Source organism: Ambystoma mexicanum, chromosome 10 (genome assembly GCF_040938575.1).
Source record: "Ambystoma mexicanum isolate Mex_15411 chromosome 10, UKY_AmexF1_1, whole genome shotgun sequence".
Lineage (NCBI taxonomy): Eukaryota > Metazoa > Chordata > Amphibia > Caudata > Ambystomatidae > Ambystoma > Ambystoma mexicanum.
This window is the reverse complement of record NC_090932.1, coordinates 842,813,145-842,837,498: the sequence shown is the minus strand read 5'-3', so window position 1 is coordinate 842,837,498 and position 24,354 is coordinate 842,813,145. Positions and strand designations below refer to the sequence as shown.

Here is a 24,354-nt window from a genome sequence, read left to right as displayed (position 1 = left end):
CTGCTGTTCTGTCCTTCGGTTTGTTGAAGCCTCAAGCTCAACAAGAGTCGTCCTGAGGTGAAGGAGCTTCTGCCTCAGGGCTTCCCTGTGGCCCTGGGACTCTATGGAGATGGCTTCCTGCAGAGTCACCAGTGCCGCCCGCCTGTCCCTGTTGGACGCCAACATGTCCTCCCTGTGTGACTGGCAGATGGAGTCGGTTGCCTGCTGTAGTCGCTCCATCAGCCTTTCGGGGGGGGACAATGGAAGTGGCCACCCTATCCATGGCCTGAGCCATCATCTCTGATGATGCTGCCTGTTGGGTTGCTATACCGTAAATGGATTGCTCCCATGCGGTATTGCCAGGTGGCGTACGGCCACCACGTCGGTGGGCACCACACCTGTCTGGGCCAAGGCGAACTGCGCCTTGCTGTGCCGGCACTGTCTGAGGCTGCAGGACTGCATTCCCCCTCTGATCTGCTGGCCCAGGAACAGGATCAGATGTCGCGGAGTGTGACCCTGCATCCGTAACCACCAAAGGCGTAGCTGCCAACACTGACATCCCCATTGAGCGTTCTGACCCTGGTGCAGGTGGGTGGGACAGAACAGAATCCCTCCCAGGAACACTCACCTGCGACGGCACGTAGGTCTCATCATCCGAATCAACACCTGAGTACAGCTCGGGGGAGGTGCAGCCAGAGATACCCCTTGAGAGCACGACGTGCAGCAGTTGTGGGTTCTCACCCACCACCACACCAGGTCCCTCACTGGTGGTCGGTCGGCCCTCGGACCCCTCCTGGGTCTGCACCATCTCCACAACCCCAGCAGTATCAGGTGCATCTTCCCCCGCAAAGACATAAAAGAAAACAAATGGAAACAGGCATTAGCACCATGGCACACAATGAGGGCTGAGAAGCAAGAGAACCAGTACTTGATTGACACATGTCCCACATGACTAAAACCCTCCCATGCATGCACCCTCACTGCGTATGAAGGGCAGGCAAATGGCACACACTGATGACACCAAGATGGAAGATGAACACATTTTCTGCATGCTGCCTGGCAGTGGCATCACACATTGGCCTGTGATTGCCAGGTGAAATACACATGCCATCACACAGATGGCATGTACCATTGCTATTGAGTGAAGATGGAGAGGAGGCAGCACTTATTCATTCAGTCCAGTTCCCGCATGTAATGGCTTTTCTAATTCAAACAGGTCTGATTTTTCACCTGGAGCTGCCAGTCCAAAATGGTCCGATTGCACAGGGACATGTGTGAACAAATGATATCCAGGTAACAAAGTCACTCCACTTTACCATAGCCATGTCAGACATGTGACTACAGGACTGAGAAATGCCTAGTAAAAGTGGTGGAATGCAAACAATCTGCCTGAATGAACAGAGAAAAATAAGCAACAATGTTGTGGCAAGGTGACACTTCAAGGGCAACTGGCGTGCTGTTGGCCTAGATGTCTACTGTTGGCAGAAGGGATACTGCTATGGCCAAATGCTGCTGCGCAGAAAGTATTGCATGAAGCACATGGGTGACCCAAACGACTCAGGCGCACACACCCTCACCTGGCGCACAAACAGAAGCCCTCACACACACACCATGCACATGGATGAGACACACATGCATGTGCACTCACCGGACAATGCCTCATAATCAGGCAGATCTCCCATGCCTTGGATCTGTTCCTCCGTGACGTAGGTCCCAGCGACTGACTCATGTGGAGTGAATTCCATGTCTTCTACTGGAGACCCACCTCCAGTCACTAGAGTTGCGGCATGACTTGAGGCCAGCTTATTCTTTTCCCTGCGCTTTAGGTAATTCCAGCGCTTATAGCAATCATTGGCTGTGCGCCTCACGATTCCAAGGGCACTTACGATGTCCGCAACGGTCTGCCAGTGTGCCTGGCGTTGTGCAGGTGTGGTCTTGGATCCTGCAACAATGACCATCTCGTTATCATGTGCGGACACATACTCGACAAGTGCATTCAGTTCGGCATCCGTGAAGCTGGGCTTCCTCGACGGGCCGGACTGTATAGCCATGTCTGGGGCATCAGCCTGTGCCGGACAAGCACTCTTCCTCTTCCGCTTGGAAGGTGGTGGTGATCCTGAGTGTCCTGCGCCGCTCTGGACACTAGGGGCAGGAGCCCTGGTGGACTCTGTATCAGGAATGTGGGATTGCACACTCAGCATGGGAGTTGGTGCAGGCATTGGCTCAAGTGTAATGGTGTCAGGGGGAATGTCAGCAGGATGGACTAGGACCGACACTGTCCTGGCTGGGTGTGTGAGAGCTGGGGTGGATGGAGCCGCAGCTGCCCCTGCAGCCTCTCCACCCTGCCTACTTGGGGCAGCAGATGACCTTGCTGCCCCTGATCCACGTGGCCTGATGATATCAACGCGCACGTGTCATAGGCCTGCTGACCTGGAAGTCAGCCATGGAGTCAGCCAGGTCTGGTGCCACAATGGGCTGGTCCAACAAGGGCTGAGCATGGATGGTGTCAGCCACATCAGCCTCAACCAGGGGGGGGGGGATTATGGGTGCCCTTGACTGGTCCTCCACACATGGGGGGACAGGGTCACCCTGCAAGTAACAACCACGTCCCCTACCGGATCCACCACGGCCACCACTTGTGGCTCGTCCACCTTTGCCACCCTTACGGAATCCTCGCCTCCCAACCATGGCACTGATGTTAATGTGCGTATGGGAGTGGCTGTAAACTATTGTCCTGGGCAATTGGGGGTCAAAGGGGTTGGGTACCGGATGGTAATTGTACCCTAGTGCTCTAGCAAGGCTGAATGTGACCCCTGGGGAAAGATGACGGGTCACGCAACGCACAGGAAGCCCAAAAAAGGGAGATGACGTGCACGCAACCCCTCCTAGACCACGTGTGCGGAAAAAAAAACCTGCACTACGCTGTGGCACCCAGTAACACAAGAATGAACGTATGCGTGTCACACGCAGCCTAGAATGACCTCTGAAGGGGTAGGCTACACACGGGGCAAGCACAGATGTTATAGACGTGCGTGACTCACCGTCTGCCAGGAAAAAGAGCGTGAAAAAGAAGATTTGTACACTGTCTGAGGTGACAGGACAACAGTAGAAGGGAACACTGTTTGAGGGAACAGGCCCAGGAAAACCAGAAAAAGAGAAAAAAGAGAAAAAGCTGTCAGAGGTAAAAGGGAGTACGAACTTGAAACGCCGTGAAGTAAATCGCGTGTGAAACGACAAGAAGTACAGAATTCACCCACTCGCTCTCCACGAAAAGCACGTACAAGGAAATGGTGTTCTACACGTACCTTTTATGCAGGCCCACATGTCCAGCGTCACTTATGCGGTGTGTACGCGCTAGGGCCATTTCCACCAATTAGACGCTTTGTCACTTCTGCGTGTAGGGCTATTTCCACCAATTACACGCTTTGTCACTTCCGCGTGTACGCGCTAAGGCCATTTCCACCAATTACACGCTTTGTCACTTCTGCGTGTAGGGCCATTTCCACCAATTACACGCTTTGTCACTTCTGCGTGTAGGGCCATTTCCACCAATTACACGCTTTGTCACTTCTGCGTGTAGGGCCATTTCCACCAATTACACACTTTGTCACTCGGACGTGTCTTTCATTTTTTTAACACGCAACATTACCAACGTGTGCCCTATTCAACGTGCACGTGACTTCATAGACGCGCATACGCTGGTGGCCTTTGGGCCAATGAATGTACAGTGTGCTGACGCGTTTACGCGCTAAGGGCCTTTCCTCGAATTACACGCAGACGTGTTGGATTTTCACGTGCAAAATCACTCCGTATCAAGCTGGCCACGTGTTCACACACGGAAGACCACGCTCCTGCCCAGAAGGCCGAATTACTGCCCCCCAGAGCCCTGAGCACGCTCCCACATGCCATCTGCTGCTGCCTGACTGCCTGCTGCCCACGTGCCCTGCCATTTGCTGCCTGCACATCAGCCAGGGGTGCTGTTGCTGTGACCACCCCTGCTGGAACCGAAGACTCCCGACTGCTTTTCCATCGCCCCACAGCACAGCCCCAGGACCCAGTTGCCCACCCACTCCTGCCTCTCGGGTTGCCATGTCGGGCACTGCAACATCTGGCACCAGTGGCAACCCCCGGCCAAGGAGGCAGAGGGGCACCAGCTTCACTGCCACCGAAGTTGGTGTCCTGGTGGAGCATGTCCTGGGGCAGTATGATGCCCTCTTCGGAAGGTTGCGCGCCGACAAGGAAGGACGGACTCGGATCTGGATGGACATCGTGACTGCCATCAACGCGGAGGAGGTGGCAGTCCGCGACTACGAACGTGTCAGGAAGCGCTGGGAGGACTTCAGGTCCAGGACCCTCAACAAGGCCCGGCGCCTCCTGAAGGCAGCGGATGCTAAGGGGTGCCGGGGCCACTTGTCGGAAGATCAGATGAGGGTCCTGGAACACATATCCCCAGCGCTCCACATCCAGGTCCTTGAGAAGCAGACCCGTCTGGAGTCGAGCGGTAAGTGTACACGCATACTGATTGTAAGCTGTGCGTGTGGTGGTGTGCCAGGAGTGTGCAGGTTGAACATGTATTTTTATGTGGCCAAGTAGGGGGGGTGTACAGGGCCGTGAGGGTGACACATGCGAGGGGTCTCATGTGTGACACATGGATGGTGCTTGTGTGTGTGGGCTTGCATGGCACAGGATGTGGAGGAATGATTGTCAGGTGTGACATGGATGTCGATCAAAACACTGCGACAGTTGGCGGAGGTGTACACATGCATGCAAGTTTGGTGTTGTGTGTGCATGTGTAGTGTACTCCCTATGTTGCATGTGATGTGTGGATGACCTTTGGCTGCTCATGCTGTTGTATGTGAATGGATGGTGCTGGCTGTTGCAATATGGCTGTGGAATGGCTCATGTGTGCAAGTTGAAATGACATGTGTGTGGGGGATTGTGATGCCATGTTTGAGGCTTACCAATGCCACTCATGTATAACTGTCATGTGTGTATGAGTCCATTTTACAGTGCCCTGATGCCTGTGTTTTCTTTCTCCCTGTCTGCAGCGTCAACTGATGAAGAGGGCGGAGAAGGTGCTGTGGAGCACAGCGGCAGGGGTCCCACCACCAGCCGGAGACGCAAGGCCCGGATCCCCTCCCAGGTTCTGATCTCGTCGGGGAGTGAGGAGTCCGGTGCCGCGTGCCAGGCCGCAGCTGCCGAGGGGAGGTCCAAGAGGCGGAGGTTGGAGTTGGACTCCTCGGCAGCAGAAGGGGCAGCTGGGACCCCACAGGGCCCAACGGAGGAAGATGGCACGGAGTCATCGAGGTTGGTGGGGGGTTTGGTGGAGGAGGAGGCCGTGCAAGCAACAGTGGTGAGGTCTGGAGGTGGGGATTCCACTGGTGCTAGTGGTGCAGTGCAGGATCAGGGACAGGAGGCAGCACAGGCCGCCGCGGAGGTGCCTGTGTGCAATCCTGTCCCTGCTCCTGTCACTGCATCATTTTGCACCAGCGGGGATGCCTACCTCCAGACCCGTTCTCAGGGAGAGGATTGGCTTACAACACCTGGCCTTCCTCTCCCTGCGGATGTGGCTATCCTGCACCAGGTTGAGCCTGTCCAGGGTGGGGTGGCGTTGCGTCAACGGGCCATGCGAGCTGACCTGTAGTCTTTTCATGATGAGTCTGCACGTCTTCTCGCATGGCTCGTTGACCGTGTTGACCCACTGGGACAGCTCACCAGGGCTGGATTCCTCCGTTTCCTGGACCTTGTTCCAACCCCCTTCTCCACAGAACCCCCTATGCCCCAGTCGTCCTCCATGCCATCTTTCCACCCATGTGTCACCTGGGTGCCCTGTGGAGCTGCCTCCGACCGTGCGGCCAGGCTGGTGGACAACAGATCCCTGCCACAGTCGGGAGTCAGACGTCCAGCAGGGGTGGCCACATCAACGACTGCACCCCAGCTAGAGGAGGATGTGCAGGCACCATCGGACAGGGCACATGGACAGCAGCAGCTGCAGCAGCAGGAGGCTGTAGGTGGGAGCCACGATAGCTCGGGGCATTCAACATCGGAGGGGCAGGCATCAGCCGGAGGGCAGGAGGACCCTGGACGAGAAGTGTCTTCTGTGTGGCAGCGGTTGGGCCACGCCATAGATGCGGAGCGGCGGCGGGCGGAAGATGCGCGGCTCACGATGGTCAGGGCGGAGAACTCCATGCGGAGGGCCCTGAGGCGGGCCGAGTGCCTCGAGGCAATCCGCAGGGAGTTGGAGGTGAACATGTCGGCGTCCCTGCGGACCCTCGGGGCCATGGAACAGGACCGCCTCCGGGACATAGACGAGGAGTTCGATGATGCCCTGGCCCGGAACACCACTAAGTGAGCCGCTGAACTGGCCCGCCGCCATCGTATATAGTTATTTAGTGATAGGTTTCCTTTATAGTTTATTTTTATTTGGAGTCGACGGACACTGCTGCACCTTTTGTATATAGTTCCATTTTAGATAGGTTTTTTGGTAGGTTTCATTTCTTCTCTTGGGATGATGGACCCTGAATACTTTGTACATAGTTGGACTTTGGATTTGGATATTTTTTTTACTATGAATATTTTTTCCCATGGAGCAATGGTTTTCTATTTCTTTTTTCCCTTCATTTCCTTTTCATGGACTTGAACTTTGGAAGATATTTTTTTGGATTATCATTTATTGATTTTCATTTGAAAAGGGACAGCCAGCTTAATTTTGTTATTTTTTTACTTGTGTATTTTGGTTAATTTTGATTGCCATTGCTGTTGTTTTTAATACATTATTTGGATTTTTCCATTCTTCAATGTGTGGTTCCATCTCATTGTTTTCATGCATGTCATGATATGGGTTTTCAGGTTCACTTGCAAGCATTGTGTGTGTGTGAGACACATGTGTTGATTTACATTGTTTCCATTGGAGTAGTATCATGGGCACATGTAATACTTGGTTGTGTCTTTGGGCTGTGGTGGCTGGCCATGAGGCACATGCTTGAGGATTGTCAGGGCCTGTGGCCAGGGGGACATGAGTGGGGGCCTGGCGGAGGCTGCCCATGGTGGGTGGGGGGTGGGGGTTGCGGGAGACATGGGTGGGGGCCTGGTGGAGGGTGCCCCACACTGCTGGAGGGGTGGGGGTGGTGAGAGACATGAGTGGAGGCCTGGCTGGGGCTGCCCATGGTGGCTGGGGGGTGGGGGTGGTAGACACGGGTGGGAGCCTGGTGGAGGGTGCCCCTGCACTGCTGGGGGTGGGGGTGGGTGGGAGACATGAGTGGGGGCCTGGCGGAGGGTGCCCCTGCACTGCTGGGGGGGTGGGGGTGGGTGGGAGACATGAGTGGGGGCCTGGTGGGGGTTGCCCATGGTGGCTGGGGGGTGGGGGTGGTGGGAGACATGAGTGGGGGCCTGGTGGAGGCTGCCCCACAGTGCTGGGGAGTGGGGGTGGTGGTAGACATGGGTGGGAGCCTGGTGGAGGGTGCCCCACACTGCTGGGGGATGGGGGTGGGTGGGAGACATGAGTGGGGGCCTGGCGGAGGCTGCCCATGGTGGGTGGGGTTGGTGGGAGACATGGGTGGGGGCCTGGTGGAGGGTGCCCCACACTGCTGGGGCGGTGGGGATGGTGGGAGACATGAGTGGGGGCCTGGCGGAGGCTGCCCATGGTGGGTGGGGGGTGGGGGTGGGGGTGGTGGTAGACATGGGTGGGAGCCTGGTTGGGGCTGCCCATGGTGGCTGGGGAGTGGGGGTGATAGGGGACATGAGTGGGGGCCTGGTGGAGGGTGCCCCACACTGCTGGGGGGGTGGGGGTGGGAGACATGAGCAGGTGTGCAGGGTAGTCCCCTGTTTTGTGGGCTGCCTGCAGGGGCTGTGGAGGGTGTACAGGAAACACCTGTGAGGACCCACCCAGCCTAATCGCGTGTGTAACTTCCCGCGCACCCCTGTAATACACGTACCCAGCCAAATCGCATGTGATAATTCCTGCGCACCCCTGTAATACACGTACCCAGCCAAATCACGTGTGATTATTCCCGCGCACCCCTGTAATACACGTACCCAGCCAAATCGCGTGTGACAATTCCCACGTACCCCTGTAATACACGTACCCTGGCTAATCGCGTGTAAAACTTCACGTGTACCCCTGTCATACACGTACCCTGGCTATTCGCATGTAATACTTCCCGCGTACCCCTGATATGAACGTTACCCACTTTGCGTTCCTTGTTTGGCAGCCCTGTAAACTGGTCCAGGGTTGGCGCAGCCCTTTGCGATGATTTAGCGATTTTGATGGCTTTTCCTTGCGCGAGGGCGTTCTTGGGGGCGTTACTGGTGCTGCTGCAGGGTCGCTGCGATACTCTGCGCCACCGCTGGTTTGGGAGCCTGAAATCCATGAATACGCTGTGCACGGAAATCGGTTTTGGCGCACGCGCCTGGCGCAGACAATCGCACGCGGACACTCTGCGCCAGCCGCTTGCGACACTTTTCTGCAAAATTCTATGAATTACCCTGTCAATGTGTCATTCCTCTATCTGGGAATTATTAGAAGAATACCCTAAAACTGAATGAGGTTTATGACATCATTCAAGCATGGATGATGGAGAATGGTCTTGCGCTAAACAAGGAAAAAACAGAACTAATGGTAGTTGGGACAGCAAATAAAATGTAAAAGCTTGGGGGCAATTACAAGATGTTTAGGGTGGCAGGTTGTGATCTGGAAACTAAAACAAAGGTTAAAACCCTGGGAATTTATTTGGACCAACATCTGAGTATGAAGGCGCAAGTGAGTAGATTGGTATCATTGTCAGCATATTACATAAAACTGCTTACCCAAATTCAGCCATTTATCTCAAAATCTACTTGTGGGATAATTACAAGACTTATGATTGGGTCCAAGATAGACTGTTGTAGTAGTCTCCTTGTGGACATTAACAAGCCAGAGTACGCTAGACTTCAGGTCATACAAAATAGCGCAGTGAGAGCGATTGCAGGGCTCAGAAAGAGTGATCATGTAACTAAAACAAGAAGAGACCTACATTGGCTGCCTATGGAAGAAAGGATTAAATTCTGTCTTTTAGTTATGGTGCACAAAAGTCCCACACGTCCTTGGTCATTGTATTTGAGTGAGTCCTTTGTCTGTAAAGTCCAACACCGGAACGTTCAAATCGAATAATACACAACAGTTAAACGAAATGCTTGCTCAAGTGAAAAAAGGTGCTTTCTATGCTGCAGTCTCTTTGGCCTGGAATGCTCTCCCAGAAGAGCTCAGAAAGTTTAGTTTGATCGAACTAACGTGTTAAGTAGAAACTAAAGGCATTCCTCTTCAACTAGATGATGAATTCTGTTAGGGTTTATTAGTTGCACTTCCTCATGTCACTGTCCATGTGGTTGTTTTTTTTGTCACTAGCGGCCATACGTTTTTTGGCACTTGCGGGTCCTGAGGTGCGCGGTATACATTTTTTAAAGTAATGTAAAGGACGGTTTGGACACAAGGACGTCTTATCATTTACCGACTTCCTGAAACAGACAGATGCTTAGTTTTATTTTCTAGTTAGGGATATTCCTGTTTAGAATAGGGCTAGATAGGTATTTGCCCAACACCTTTTTATTTAATAAATGTCTTTGTTTGAAAACATGAATACCTTGTGTCTGCCTCTCATTTCTGACACCTCCAACACCCATTTTCCCAATAAACCTCCGAGCACCACATTGGTGCTGAATTAACTTTACATTTCAGAGCATACACACACCACTTTAAAAAGTGAAAAAAAGCAGGTATGCTGCCATGTTGAAGCAAAACAAAAGTACACTTGCCCGTGTCAGGATGTTGCAGCTTCTCATGCACCTCGTTGGCAGTTGGAGCTTAATTCTGTATTCAGACCTTTGCCATCATTAGTTTTTAACAATATCTGCAGTGGCAGCTGCTGAATTCTTTCTGTGGAGGCGCCACGAACCTCGAACCAGGAGGTGTTCAAGAGACAGAGACCCCCTTAGCCAGGGGTGTTGCTAGCTCTGGAAAGGATTGGGGGCTAGGCTAATGTTGGGACTGTCGGGACTCTGGGCTAGCTAGTCTTTTGATTGTATCCCTTGAGCTTCTATCCGGGGCTACAACCAAAAGACCCAAGGCTATATCCCCCTTACCCACCCCCTTGCAACGCCTCTGCCCTTAGCCCATACCTTGTTGGAAAAGCTCCACCTCTGTCTGCAGCTACTCGAGGATAATCTAAGACTTTGCCAGGGACCCCAATAACAAGCAAACTGAAGGACACTGCCTGGGATACATCGTGCATTGCATTGAGGGAAGGAGGAGCCCCCAACCAAGAACTTTGTAAGAGACCTGTTCTTTTCAAATTCCCATTGAAAAATACAGCTTCTATTTTGTTTTGTAAATAAACTGTTTTCTTCAAAATGACAGCATCTTTTTGCTTTCCACTCGCATTGCCCGTGACACAGGTAATATATTTTCTTGCAAAACTGTTAAGCACACACTTGATATAGGAATTAGTGTTTAGACTATACTTTTAAAGGGTAAAAATGCCAATGGTTAAAGTACATAATCCTATTTACCTAAGACTAATTTAATTACTTGTCACTTTACTGACTTAGAGACTTGTGTAGTATTATCCAAAAGGTCTATGAAAAAAAAATAGTGTACAGTTATAAGCAACTGACTGCTCTTTGAGTTAAAAGATCTCCCAGAAGCAGAAGAGTCAAATCTGCACTATTATTCAACCAAATTGAGATCCACAACGAAGTTGGTGATGAATGTAAGAAAGATACCAATGGCTTAATGTGTATTCCATGATAAAGTAGCTTTTCTGTAGATTAATAAACTCCCATATTTAATCACTTAACTTTATGCTCAACAATATCAATGATAGTCCATGGTACGGTAGCCCGAACACCAGTAATGTAACAGACTATGACCCCTTGCTTCACAAACATTTAAGGTGGTATGAACCCTACTCCCAGCAAATGTATAGGAAAAACACAGAGTTTCTCTTTGGCTTGGACATCAACAACGCTACCTGCTTCACTTGTTGCTTCCAGGAATGATCAGCAGAAATTGCCAATCCTGGGTGAACAAACAAATGTACCCTTTCAAGTGCCTGATTATCAATATAAAATGGAGGAATTCTATTCTTGTTTTGGTTTTAAATCAAAACTTGTGATTTTTTAATATTAGCCTTCATCAGTCTGGAGGCCATAAAATTACTATATCCATGGAAATATTTCTTTAAAGCCTCTGGTGTTTTTTTTTCTCCATTGAGAACAGATCATCGACATACAGGAGCCATAGGATCATTTGTGATAAACGTGTGGCATGTCTGAATTGACAGAGAACAAGTGGCTCTCTAAATCATTAAGATACACATTGAACAACAAAGGACTCGACAAGCAGCCTTGTCTCACACCTGTTGGGGAAAACATTTTAAGACTCATAGCGGGAAAGAGATTTACATTGCGCAAAGTGTATTAGGCCCCAGTGCAATAGAGTTGAAAGGTGATATAGCCACTAAAAATGTGATTTAATGTAGTTAGAGGATTGGAGTGTTTCTTTGTATCCACAGATTACAGTTTCAGTAGGTAGTAACATTATTAGTAGAAAGGACACTGTATTGCGTGATGTACCATTTGTAGCGCTTAGAGACATGAAGTGGGAAGCCCTGCACACAATGAAGAAAGGATCCTGCGAAAAAGGAAGTTAATGTGGGGGGACGCAGTAATTCTTAACATTGTACGTGTGAGGGTTTGACAAAGGCTTAAAATGTAAAAACATTATAGTATATGAAGACATTGTGGAACATGCAAGAGTTTTCACTCAGTTTCATAGTCCATGTAAGTTGCAGAATTTGTTGGTTTGCAAGGAAGGGGATTTTCAGCTGTCCTAGAAGGCAGCATAACCGAAGTCACGATAGGGGATGGAAGCGAGCCGCATATGGACGGCTTTGATCATATCAGAGAGGGGAGCAGGATGCAAAGCCATTTTTGCAGAGTTTTTTATGGTCGGATTACATTGTAGATACAAGAGGCAATATCCTTGGGTTCACGTAGGTACTTGCATTGCAGGGTGAATGAAGGGTTCATTAATAAACCACATTCTGGCCCAGGGTTTTTTTGGGCTCCAGAAGAGATAAGCCTGTTGTGGGTTAAAGATGATAGGGTCTGAGATGGCAGTCGCAGGTAAGGCTACGTGAGTTAATAACAGAAAAAGAATACAAAGACACCAGCAGGTTTTATTTTTGTTGTTGTTCAAAAGGAATAATAGCCCTGTACAATCTGAGTAAATGGGATTCGGTCACATGTCATGTCTGATGATGGAAGAAGATTGCATGCCAAAAGGGGGGAAGCTTATGAAAGTATCCAATGAGAATTCTAGAGTTAGGGGGATTGAGTTACTTTGTTTTAGTGTTAACCAATGAGAGGCTAGGAGATGATTTTGTAACAGAGTGGGTGTAATTATGTACATTTTGTAAACTGTATATAAGCTGCTATTTTTGTATTGCTCAGGGAAATGGGTTAGCTGTTCAGCTCTAAGTAACTGACTAGTCCCTCCCGATCATAAGCATGCAATAAACCTGTTTTCTGAAAAAAATGCATTTGTCTCTTCACGGAAGCCGTACTTTGGCATTGGAAGCGTTCAGGCACTGTCTTAGAGTAGACCTGCATAATATAACCTAAAGGCTCATCAATACCCGATTATCAAAGCACAGTCCATTCGAGCTGATGGTTGCCTTTGTCGAAAGCCATCATTAAATCTAGCAAGGCAAGGTAAAGATTTTCTCCTAGAACTCAATGGTACTTATCGACAATAAGAGAAATATTCCATCTTTGCTCTGTGGTACCCAAATGTGGTCCAAATCCAAGTTGACAGCCATCAAAATATTGACTTTGTCCCAGTTAAACAATCGATCATCAATGCATTTGCCCAACCTTTGAATGAAATACAGCTCAGAGAAATTAGTCCATAACAAAATGGGTCATTACTTTGTCCATTAATGAAGAATGGCATTATTTTTGTGTGTATCCATGTTACGGTGAGTACATGCAATTCACACAGAATAAAACACATTTAGCAATAATGGAACCCAAAAACCCGGTAAACATTTATAAGGGTCCCCTTATACACCAGCAGGCCTGTGTGCCTTTAAAGGATGTAAACTGCCCACAAAGTTGTTGTGAATGTTAAATTGATGTGCTAAATTATAAACAGCTGAATAATCACTAGTAGATGCAAGTGAAGAGCATTCCCCAGATAAATCACCACCTTAGGAATTGCCAAAATGAGCATACTACTGTAAACCTACAACGCCACCAACTAAGGCTTTCAGTTAGCAATTTAGTAGAAGAAATGATAACAACCATATTCCTAAAAAATTGTGGAATCTTTGTATGCACATTAAAATCTAATTCGTTCCTAGGAATTTAAATCCGCTCTTTTTTTAGGTTGTGTAATATTCTCTTGCAGAACACACATTCGTCATTATCTATCTGGGTTGAAATAGGATCCCTGAGGATCATCAAAAGTTTGACTTTGGCTGCACAACTGCCTTTGTCAAAACAAGAAGAATTGGCAGGTCCTTATTTGGTCTTGCTAAAGTGATTATAGGTTTATTAGTGGAACTGTTCAGCCTATCTTATGCCCGTTTAACACCTCGTCCACTCACAGTATAAGTTAAACAGTTCATAAATGACACAAGCTCCTCTTTAACCACTTTAATTCAGATAGTATCCCGTTGCTTTCTCGACAGTATTGACTTTGTGGTAATTTACTACGAAGTCATTACTTCGGAATCACTTCAACAAATATGGTATTTATAGGTTAAGGTGTAAAAAGGGGGTGGGGAGCATTTTGGGTAGGGGTAAAAATGAAGTGGAATAGGGAATGTTGGGGGGGCCCTCCCAAAATAAAAAAAGAATGCATTCAAAGTAAAAAGTAAAATGTCAATCTAAATGAAATTACATAGGACTATTCAGACATGGCCTGGCTCCACTTGCCCACTTTCTGTCAACATTGGAAGGTAGTTGTATGAAGAGGCACACTTTAAACCAGAGAGGTTACAGGCCTGGGGATTCCTAATTAGTACTTATGGGTAGTGATGTCTCTCAACCCTCTTTATAGTCCCTACATTACACACCACCAGTCACGTTGCCTGTAACTAAAACAGTAAATGGGATAAGCAGGAGTGTGAATAAACATCTCAGACTGCAGGCCATGCAGTGTTCACAGGTTAGGGGCACTGGCTAACATTAGCACGTGGTCCATGTGGAAATTGTTGTTGGTCTCCTCTCAGCCACAATGTTTTGAGTGCAGTCAATGACTACTGGTGTTGACTGCATTTTGAACACTCTGTCTTCAGAAGCAGATGGGCAAATAATAATGAATTTTCCAAACCAGTTTTTTCCATCAAGAAACTTCATCTCTGGGAGGACCTTTCTTTCTACAAAGTGCTATTTAACACATAAAAGAGAAATCTAAACCATACAAAAATGCTTTTTCTTTGTTATAGAGAAACCATTTACTTTTACATGACACCCTCTACACGGTCATGTTGGACCCATTCCAGTTCATCCAAGTTGCAAATAAAATGCTTGTTCGTGGAATACCATAGGAAACTCACATCACTTCACCAATCCCTCACATGAACTCAACACCTATCAAATTATCTGCTTACAAGAAACTTGGCTCAGTGAAGTGCCAGCCTGCGATTGCTTCTTATCGTTTCTTAACCCAACAATAGTTAAAAAAGCAAGGAAGTCCAGCGTCAGGCCTCCTTACCCTGATCAAAATTAATCCTCAATGGTCTGTAGTGAGTAGTGAAAACATCAACTCTTGGACACAAATTACAACGATAAGGATCACAGAACAACATCCATCGCACCGACAGAATCAAATCTCAAAAAAACAAGAATTAGCAATTGCGATATTGAATTTATACTGGAACCCAGCAGCAATAACAACTGAATCCTTCATTGATGGAGTCTTCATAGCTATTGACAGAATCGCTGCCAACCACCAATCAATAGAAATAATAATCTGCAGAGACTTGAATATTCATCTATACACCCAAGACGGCACCCTCCTAACTCGAACACAGCTATCACCATAAGCTAGAAGATGGACGAAAGAAACCACCATTCACAACCTCATCCTCCTCGGCCATGAACAATTCAACTAAATCCATGCCCACATGGTCCAGAGGAACCTCAACTGCAATCATCGATTACATCTTCTTATCACAGCACCTACACGCATCTGTCCACAAAGAGTAAACGGTATCATCAGACAAAAGCGACCACAATTAACTAACTGTGCACTCCTGTGGCTGACTGGAACAGGCACCAACCTCACCACAAGGTCCGATAGAGCTGACAGGTACCTCAACCAGACTACGCATCCCACAGCCAGCGATGTCACGCTTGCCAACCACGCTCCAATCTTCTACTCTGAGAGATGCTGACAAATTGAACTATGAATGGATCTTAATACCTTTCCAAAAATCAGCCAAGAATCGGCCCCAGAAACCTCACCAACATGTATATAATCAGGAAACAGCTGAAAGGAAAAAGTTGTTAACAAAATCAATACGCCACCTGAACAAAGTGAAATCTGTAGAAAATATTGCACGGATAAAAAAACCGAAACAAACATACTCCAACCGGAGAAAATCTGAACAAAAAATCCTCCAACAAGCTGACGCCTAAAACATAATAAAAACATACAAGTCACATAACACCAGAGAACTCTGGAACCTGCTAAATTAAAATTCACAAAACCAACACAAATTGACAGCCAACGTCTCCCAAGAAACCTGGATTGCCCACTTTTAAAAAATCTATGGCGCTCGATCAACACAAGATCTCGACAAAACCACCCCGAATAAATCAAAATGGCAAGTAAATGCAAACTGATGACTTTCTCCTCATGATCAAAAAACTAAACGCCTCAAGAGCACCTGGACCGGATGGCACATCCAACGCTGTCATAAAACAAGATCCGCCGGCCTGGGCGAAATATATGTGCAATATTGTAGCCCTGATCAACGCATTCAATCAAATCCCTGACTCATGGTGGACTTCTACTATTGTCCCTATCTACAAGCAAGGTCCTCGCAACGATTCAGTGAATTTTCGCCCAATCGCCCTACTTGACCCGCTCGGAAAACTTTGCGGCAACACTACTAAAACAACTAACCACCTGGGCAACAGATACCGGCAGGTTCTCCCCCAGACAAACTGGCTTCACTCCCAATGTGGGAACTAACATCAACCTGATACTACTCAACTTAATCAAACATGAAGCCATCAAAAACCACATAACTGTACATGCCGCTTTTATAGACCTCCAGATGGCATTCGATGCCATATCAAGAGAAAAACCTTGGTCCAAACTCAAAGCATGGAAATGCCCACCAAATATCATAGAGCCAATCAAACTACTATACTCTGAAACATCAATTAAGGTCAGACTATCAAAACAAGGTGCCACCACTACTGCCATCAGAACGGAAAATGGACTAAAGCAAGGTTGCCCCCTCGCGGCAACCCTCTACAACCTTTTCACAGCAGATATCGAAGAACAAATGCTCAGCAACCGAACAAACCCTCCAAAAATAAACTCCACTCCAGTTCCCGTTATGGCCTATGCTGACGACATCATTCTCCTCGATAAAACGATCTCTGGACTACAAGCGGCACTCACAACACTAATCAGATACATGACCAAAAATGAACTAGTGATCAACATTACAAAAACCAAGACAATGACGCTAGCGAAAATTCCATACAAAAAACCAATCAACCCACTTTTACCATTGATGGAATACAATTGGAAACCGTCACCTCCTTTAAATATCTTGGTGTGCCAATACACCAGTCAAAATCGGAAGAACAATGGCTAGACAAACTAGAACAAACATCTCAGACACTGGCACGACAAGGATGCTTGCTAGACCGAAAATACGGAAAATTCTCCTTCAAACCAATCATTACATACTACAGACAAAAATTCATCCCCATCATCACCTATGGCACAGAAGCAATGATGAATGCAGGATCAATAAATTGGACGAAATATGTGGCAATCTTTTGGTGCAAAATTCTCCACCTCCCGTCGTCTTACCCGATGCCAAGAAAAAGACACGAAATGGCAACCCAATCAGTCGCCTCCATCGTACTCTGGAAGAGACTAGACATTTTCTGGAAAATCTTGACAGACCAGAAAACACCGGCGATACAAATGCTGAGAGCTCACCCAAACACCTTCAATAACACGGTGCTCAGGGAATGGAAACAGACCTTATTGAAGGAAATGGCAAATGAGGATATATCAGAAGAATAACTTACTCTCCGGCCACAACATGCAAAAATTAAACTCCAACGAAAAGACTGGATTAAAACTATCCAAACAAAAACACCTACCAACAGAATCTTCAGTTCACTACAGACAAACGAAGAATCCATGAGCTACCAACATATCTCCAATTGTTCCCTGACCCGAACATCAGAACAACGTTTATAAGAATACATTTGAATGTGTTACCTACCAACTCAAATCTTGCTGTAACCAGACAGATATCTCACACAAACAACTACTGCTGTTTCTGCAAGGTTGAAACAGTTCCTGAAACCATATTTCACCTTGTGATGGAATGTCAGTCACATGCGACTCAACGCGAACAATTCAGTGCCTTCTTTGAACTGTCAGCACACCAAATGAACACCGAAGAAAGATGGGCAGCCCTACTCAGTGGGAAAAATAACAAATACACATACACAATAACCCTATTTCTTCACACTGTCTTGGATCTCGGTAAGAAAACCATCTGAGACACACTTTACTTAAGATTTTACGAATTTTCTCCCTCACAAATGAAAAAGTTTACAACTAAACTAAATCATTAAAAAAAATGCTTAACTTATGAAGATAACCATGTTATTTCAATACTACAAAATAAAAGCACATTCAATATACTAACTCAGCTTGTCCATATTTACTCTAGTCACTACTAAAGTAAAATGTTTTACTTCACCAGCAAAACTCCAAAATGTGTATTGCTACTGACACATGTGCTTATAGCATTATAGACCTCCGGAGGGGTCATTTTCACTTGGGATAATGACCCTTCCCCAAAATCCTGTGATAATCAACACCTACCCTGATTATTAACAAAGCTTGAATTGCTTAACATTCTGGGTATCCCCATGCAGATATTGGGATGAATCCGGATCTAAGCAATTGGTGTCAATTTACCATTTTGCTACACAAACCATCCAAAGTGTATCAAAGCAAGGTGAGAGGAGATATCACAACCATTACAATTGTTATACACATTAAACAAAAGGCCAAAAAGGGAATTGAGGGAAGTAAGTTGAAAATTGACGGTTGAATTCAGTTCCAAATGACCATATAGATACTTTAGACAATTGTAAAGAACTAGAACTTGGTTCAGATGAAATATGATTAAAAGAAATGAACCAATGTTTCTTTTTTTCGGTCAAAAACTCAATTCTTCTTTTGCAATAAGCCCCTCTCTGGTTGGTATTCGTTCAGGGAGGAAGTGCATCAGTCAAGAAGTATAAGATCAGGGGTAGAATTAAACATGTATCTGAGAATTACCTTGCCCTATAAGTGGTTGATGTCCAACAGCAAGGCACATGGACTAGTACTGAGCCTGATAAATATGTGAATCAAAGTATTATTTGATAGAAGACTTCAAGAGCCAATAAACCATATACCATCCACGCCCCTTTAAATGTCTGTTTAGTATAATGAAAGTTAGGATTTGCATCATCTTGTTGATGCTCAGCTCTCAAAATATCACTTGGAATAATGGAAAAGCATCCCTTAAAGTGTTGTAGCCTGTAAGATGTAAAAGAAATTAAGAGACATGCATGGGCCTCATCATGAGTTGGGCGGTATCCCGGCACTAATTGTTCTGGGTTACCGCCCGGCCCTATTAGCGTTATGGAAACCCTGTCTGGCGCAATTTGCGCCGCATCCCAAGTTGCGGTGGGGAGGTAAATCCCCATTTCTATTGGGTCCAGTGGACTCAAAGGGGGTTTCTTGGTGCTATTAATGCCGAAAACGGGTGGAAAGGGGAGATTTTTACCTCCTGCAAAAAGCTGGAGGTAAAACTCCCACTTTCCGACGAACTTGAGATTGGGAGGAACACTAATTGCAGCATTAATAGCGTTACTGCCACATTTTACCGCACCGCCCAACTCATGATGAGGCCCATTGAAACTCCCTAAAATGGAGATACACCGGAATGATGCATTGTTCCATTCATGATTTTTGCTTCTCACCAGCTAGATCTGCTCCAACTCCTAGGGTGTCAACTCCCTGTGGCAGTTTACCCTTATTTTTTGTGACATTTTTATGGGGGGGCAAGCCTCCCACTCCCTCCTCTGTGACCCCTCAAACCTTCCCCAACTGCCTTTTAGATACTAAAATAAGTATACCCTATCCCTGCAGCCCCCCCTACAAATGCATTGAAAAGATACAGCAAAATGGCACAGGTGAACTGGCCCCTTATGAATTGAATGAGTACCCACCATCTACCATGACAGGGGTGTTCTTATGGGATACAAATAATTACCTTCTCTCTTGACAAAAAGCATCCCACACATACAAGGAACATTCATGAGAACTGGCCTGAAAACTGAGTTTTGAATAACATGGCAAAATGTGTTGGCCATTCTCACTCCAACATTTGTTTTTTTTTCGGAGCCCTGTAACAGTGAGGCAAATAAACAGTATATCCCATTCCAACGAAAATTGGATTATGTAATCTGGCAATGTGCTAGATTTCATACAGAAATCCATTATTTTTCTACATGACTCAATGGGGGTTTCAATGTGGCTGTGACAATGGTAAATTATTTTGCCTATTCAGGTTAACAGAACAGCAAGTTTCAACTTGCCATAAACAATGCCATGCATTAAAGCCTGCCTGCCATCTTATTTCCCTGGGGGAAGACTCATTTATTACATCAAAAAATCTCATTAAAATCCCTTCAGCGAGGAGGCCACTAGGGGGCGCACTGATGGAAGCCACCTAAGTGCGAGTCTCCTGTTCCACCGGGTTAAAAAGTGAACTGAGCACCCCATTTAACTCTCCCATGAGCAGTTGAGGGGAGTACACCGCGTAAGAGCATTTGTGGCGCCTACGGGAGAAATCGGGAGTAGAATCGTCCCACCGGGGAATAGCTGGAAATTTGAGGTACAGAGTCCTGACTCACTGCTCCGTGCTGTCGATTGCAGATTGAGACTCCAACCCGTGGTGCCACTCGAGACTTGCAGACCCAGGCCCGAAGTGAACTTCCGGTTCCAAGTGATATTGCTCACCTCTAACGAGCAAAGCCACGCTCTCCCGCGGAAAGAAGGTAAAACTTTGAGGGACATTAGAAGATCTATACAAGATCTATACAAAAGTCTTGTTTGGAGATGATACAATCGACAATCCCATGATTGACAGGGTATATAGTGCTGGAGGGAGTGCTAGAGGCCTGCGGTCCATCCTTGCTCAGTTCCATTACTATGCGGAGATAACGAACATTCTTGATAAAGCCCAGAAAGTGGGTCCAAAAAATTATCTTCCAAGAACTATCCACTTTTACATTAGCGAGACCAAGAATGTGCACCCCTCTCACGCAATGGCTTAATGAAAAGGGAGTGTGATAGAGATGAGGTTTCCCCTTCTCAATGTGGAGGCTATAAATATAAATTGATCCCCGAAGACGACATACAAAGGGTCATGAGCAAACTCAAGGGCTATGACAAAGAAAAGCGGGCAACAGACGTATACAAGGCTTGAGGAAATTCAAGAAGTTGAACAAGCGACCAAGAGCAAACACTTGCGCGTACCCCAAGATACCGTAACCAACTCAGATCATCTGCTCTCAGGCAGGCGCCATTCACTTGGATAACAAGCTTTTCGCTGCAGTCTTATAGCTTTGTTATTACTTTCGGTGGCTGCTGGAGTTCCAGAGTGTAGAGAAGTTTAGGGGTTCCAATATAGTCTAGGTTAATGTTCAAAGGATATTAATGAGGGTTTGCTACCGACTAGTATAATGTGGGGAGGTTTTGTAATTTTGATCTATTAGATATGCTAGGATGGGGAAGGAGGGGCCTCATAAGTGATGCTATTTTGGTCTACTGACGCAGTGGACCGGATTCACCCGGTGGTCTAGCCCAGAGCCCGTAATGGTAGTACAGTGGGACTGGAAGCCAGTGGGAGGGGGGAGGGTTCATTACGATGAGGTAGGGTTTAGGGGCTTTTTGTTTTTACTGTGTGTATTTGCAAGTTTCCTGAAGCAGAACGGGGTAATCAGGGAGACACAAACAAGCTTGGTAGCTCTCTTTTCCAACTAAAGGCATGGCAATCAGGGAGGGGTGTAACAAGGTTTTCTCTTTCAAAATGGCTAATTCTGAGGTAAACTTGGTAATTGTCTCTCTCAATGCCTGGGCTATTAACTCCCCCACAAATTGATTGTATGAGGATTTGTACGCTCTAATCTACAGGAAACGCATTGGTTAAGCGGAAAGGAACCTGGTTTGAAATCTAAAGCTATAGGGGGAAGTACTCATTTTTTAGCAAAGGCAAAAAAGAGGGGGTAGCACTAGTGATATCTAGTAGGCTTGGCCTGGTGGTGGAAAAGATAATAAGCGACCCTGAGGGACGCTATATATTCATCAAAGGCCAGCTCCATGGGAACTCCATAACACTGGGTACACGGGGAGCAGGTTACATTCTGGTTACACTCTGGAAAACGGTTAAAAATAAACTCAAGGGGTTTGTTGAGGGCCCACTGGTAGTTGATGGAGAACACAGTGATCGATAAAATCTGCGATAGGAAGATACTGAATTACACAAGGGAAGGTCTTCCAAGGAAGAGTGATGCTAGAAGGTTCAATCAGATTAACCAGGGGTTTGGTTCAACAGACTCATTAAACCACATGACCTTGCGGGATCCCCTTGTTCACATATTACTCCCAAGTACATGGCTCCTTTTCCAAGAGAGATATCGTATTAGTTGATTTCACCCTTAAAGGCTAGGGTCTCCTTACATGATTGCTAGTATCCTGCCGGATACTGGCAAATTGTAATACTGTTTCGGCCCTTGGTCTGCCGCAGTTACCAGCAGATTCCAAGTGGTGGAAACGCTGGTAAATCCCCATTCCATGGGGGATTTGCCGGTATTACTAGCCTGGTAATACCAGCAGTTTTTTGACAGTAGGATGGCAGATATACCTCCAGCTCAGAGCAGGAAGTAAATCCACCACCCTATCGTTAAACTTTGAGTGTGCTGGTGCGGTAACGTACCAGTATACGGTAATACCAGCATGTTATTACCACACTGGCACACTCATGAGGCCCTATGTCTCTGAATCAAGTGTGGTACCTGTTCTGTGGTCGGATCTTGAACTAGTACGTGTTAGCCTGGGTGACTGGTTAGCCCAAAAGAAGAAAGGGAGATGGAGCTGTAATGACTCCTTACTTAAGGACAGTGAAACGCAGCAGACTGACGGAAATTAAAGGATATTATTAGTTTAATGATACAGGCGATTGTGTTCAAGGCGACCTTGCAGGGAGTTCTCATTTGGATTGGTAAAGATAAGAAGTGGGAAAGACAGCGCCTGGAAACAGATTTGAGGAAGAAGATGGAGGCTATACAGCCGGGGTACCCCCAGAGAGGTCAGTTAACTCCAGAAAATATTTCAATGTTAAAACGGTGTAAGGCTTGTAACTTAAAACCCTCTTAGTTCAGGGCACAGAAAAGAAACTCTTGTTTTTAAAACAAAAGTGTCATGTAAAGTGCAATAAGGCAGATCATTTCTTGGCATGGAGAATGAGGGAGGAACACAAAGCCAAAATGGGAGATTGCATTAAGAGTGTTGACAGTGATTCGGTTTTTGACCCGGAAAGCATAAGCAATAAGTTCAGGGGATACTAAGAGCAACTTTTTTACGTCAGAATATGAGGGTGATGGATCCCACATAATGAACCTCCTTGACTCAATCTCAGTCCAGGGCCTCCCCCGGGAGAAAACCACTGAGATTGATGAGCCTATTTCAGTGGTGGAGATGGTCAAAACAATGAAAAATATGAAGTGGGGGAACAACGCCAGGAGACAATGGATTTTCCGTTGGATTATACAGGATGTATCTCTCCCTACTAGCGCCATACTTGGTATGAGTTTTCAATGAAATTCTGGAAGGTGGATCTCTCCCAGAGACAATGCTCGGGGTCATAATAGTGGTTAACCATAAAATGGGTAAAGACCCCTCCTCATGTGCCTCTTAAAAACCCATCTCCTTTCTGAACACTAACGTGGAAATTCTGGCTAAACTGCTGGGAAACAGAATTGAGAGTGCCCTACTGTCTTTTATTCATGGAGACCACGTGGGCTTTATAAGGTGGAGGCAAGTGTCTGGCAATATTAGAAAAACCATCGACCTCATCCACGTAGCACAAAGGGAAGGCCTTGATGCAGCTCTGTTCTCACTGACAGAGTAGAATGGCTTTATAATTATAATGGGATTCAGGATAAACTTTAGAAATTGGATAGCAGCCCTATATAGCGCCCCATCAGCAAGAGTTGAAGTCAACGGCACATTATCATCTCTGGGAGCCTTAACCAGAGGGAAGAAACAGGGGTGTCCCCTCTCGCCATTATTATACGCCCTTTCAATGGAACCCTTGGAGATAGCTATTCGAGCAAACCAAAATATTAGGGAGGTCCAATGTGGTGAGACAGAGTTTAAACTGTCCCTATTTGGGGACGATATATTAGCTTATGACACTCACACCTCTCTTCTGGCACTACTAACTCAGATAACTTCTTTCAGTTACTGTGATGGGGTAAAAATGCATGCAAGCAAATGCAGTGTTATGCCAATCCAGACAGCTGAATGAAGCCTAGACACTAAAGTTAGGACTCGGTTATGAAGGTGGAGAAACAGGCGAGCACGTATCTGGGGATCCGACTGCCTAGCTATATGTCTACACTGAGAGCTATTAACTATGATCCCACACTGCAGAACATGAAAAGAGACCTCACTCGCTGGTCCCCATTGATCCTATCATGGTACGGCTGAATGATAATCATAAATATGAATGCTCTTCCATAACTTCTATAGCTCTTCTCAGCTCTGCCCACTATCCTTCCTGACAGCTATTTTAGAGGGCTCCAAGGGGCTTTAAACAGATATGTTTGGTAAAAGAAAGTTCCCAAAATCAAACAATCTATGCTTATTCTACCAAGAGACTGGGGAGGTTTTGGATTTTCAGACATGTATTTATACTACAAGGCCTCCCAGTTGTGAATCTTACTGAAGCACACGAGGGGCAATATGGATAATTATTGGACCTTCTTAGAAGACCTAAAAGCACA

The 24,354-nt window shown here is 46.6% G+C and overlaps 1 protein-coding gene across 1 annotated transcript in view; it reads left to right on the top strand.

Moving 5' to 3' along the window:
• Positions 1-24,354, top strand: part of ZBBX (zinc finger B-box domain containing) — a 1,294,113-nt gene that overhangs the window by 1,148,670 nt on the left and 121,089 nt on the right. The gene's annotated exons all lie outside the window — the stretch shown is intronic.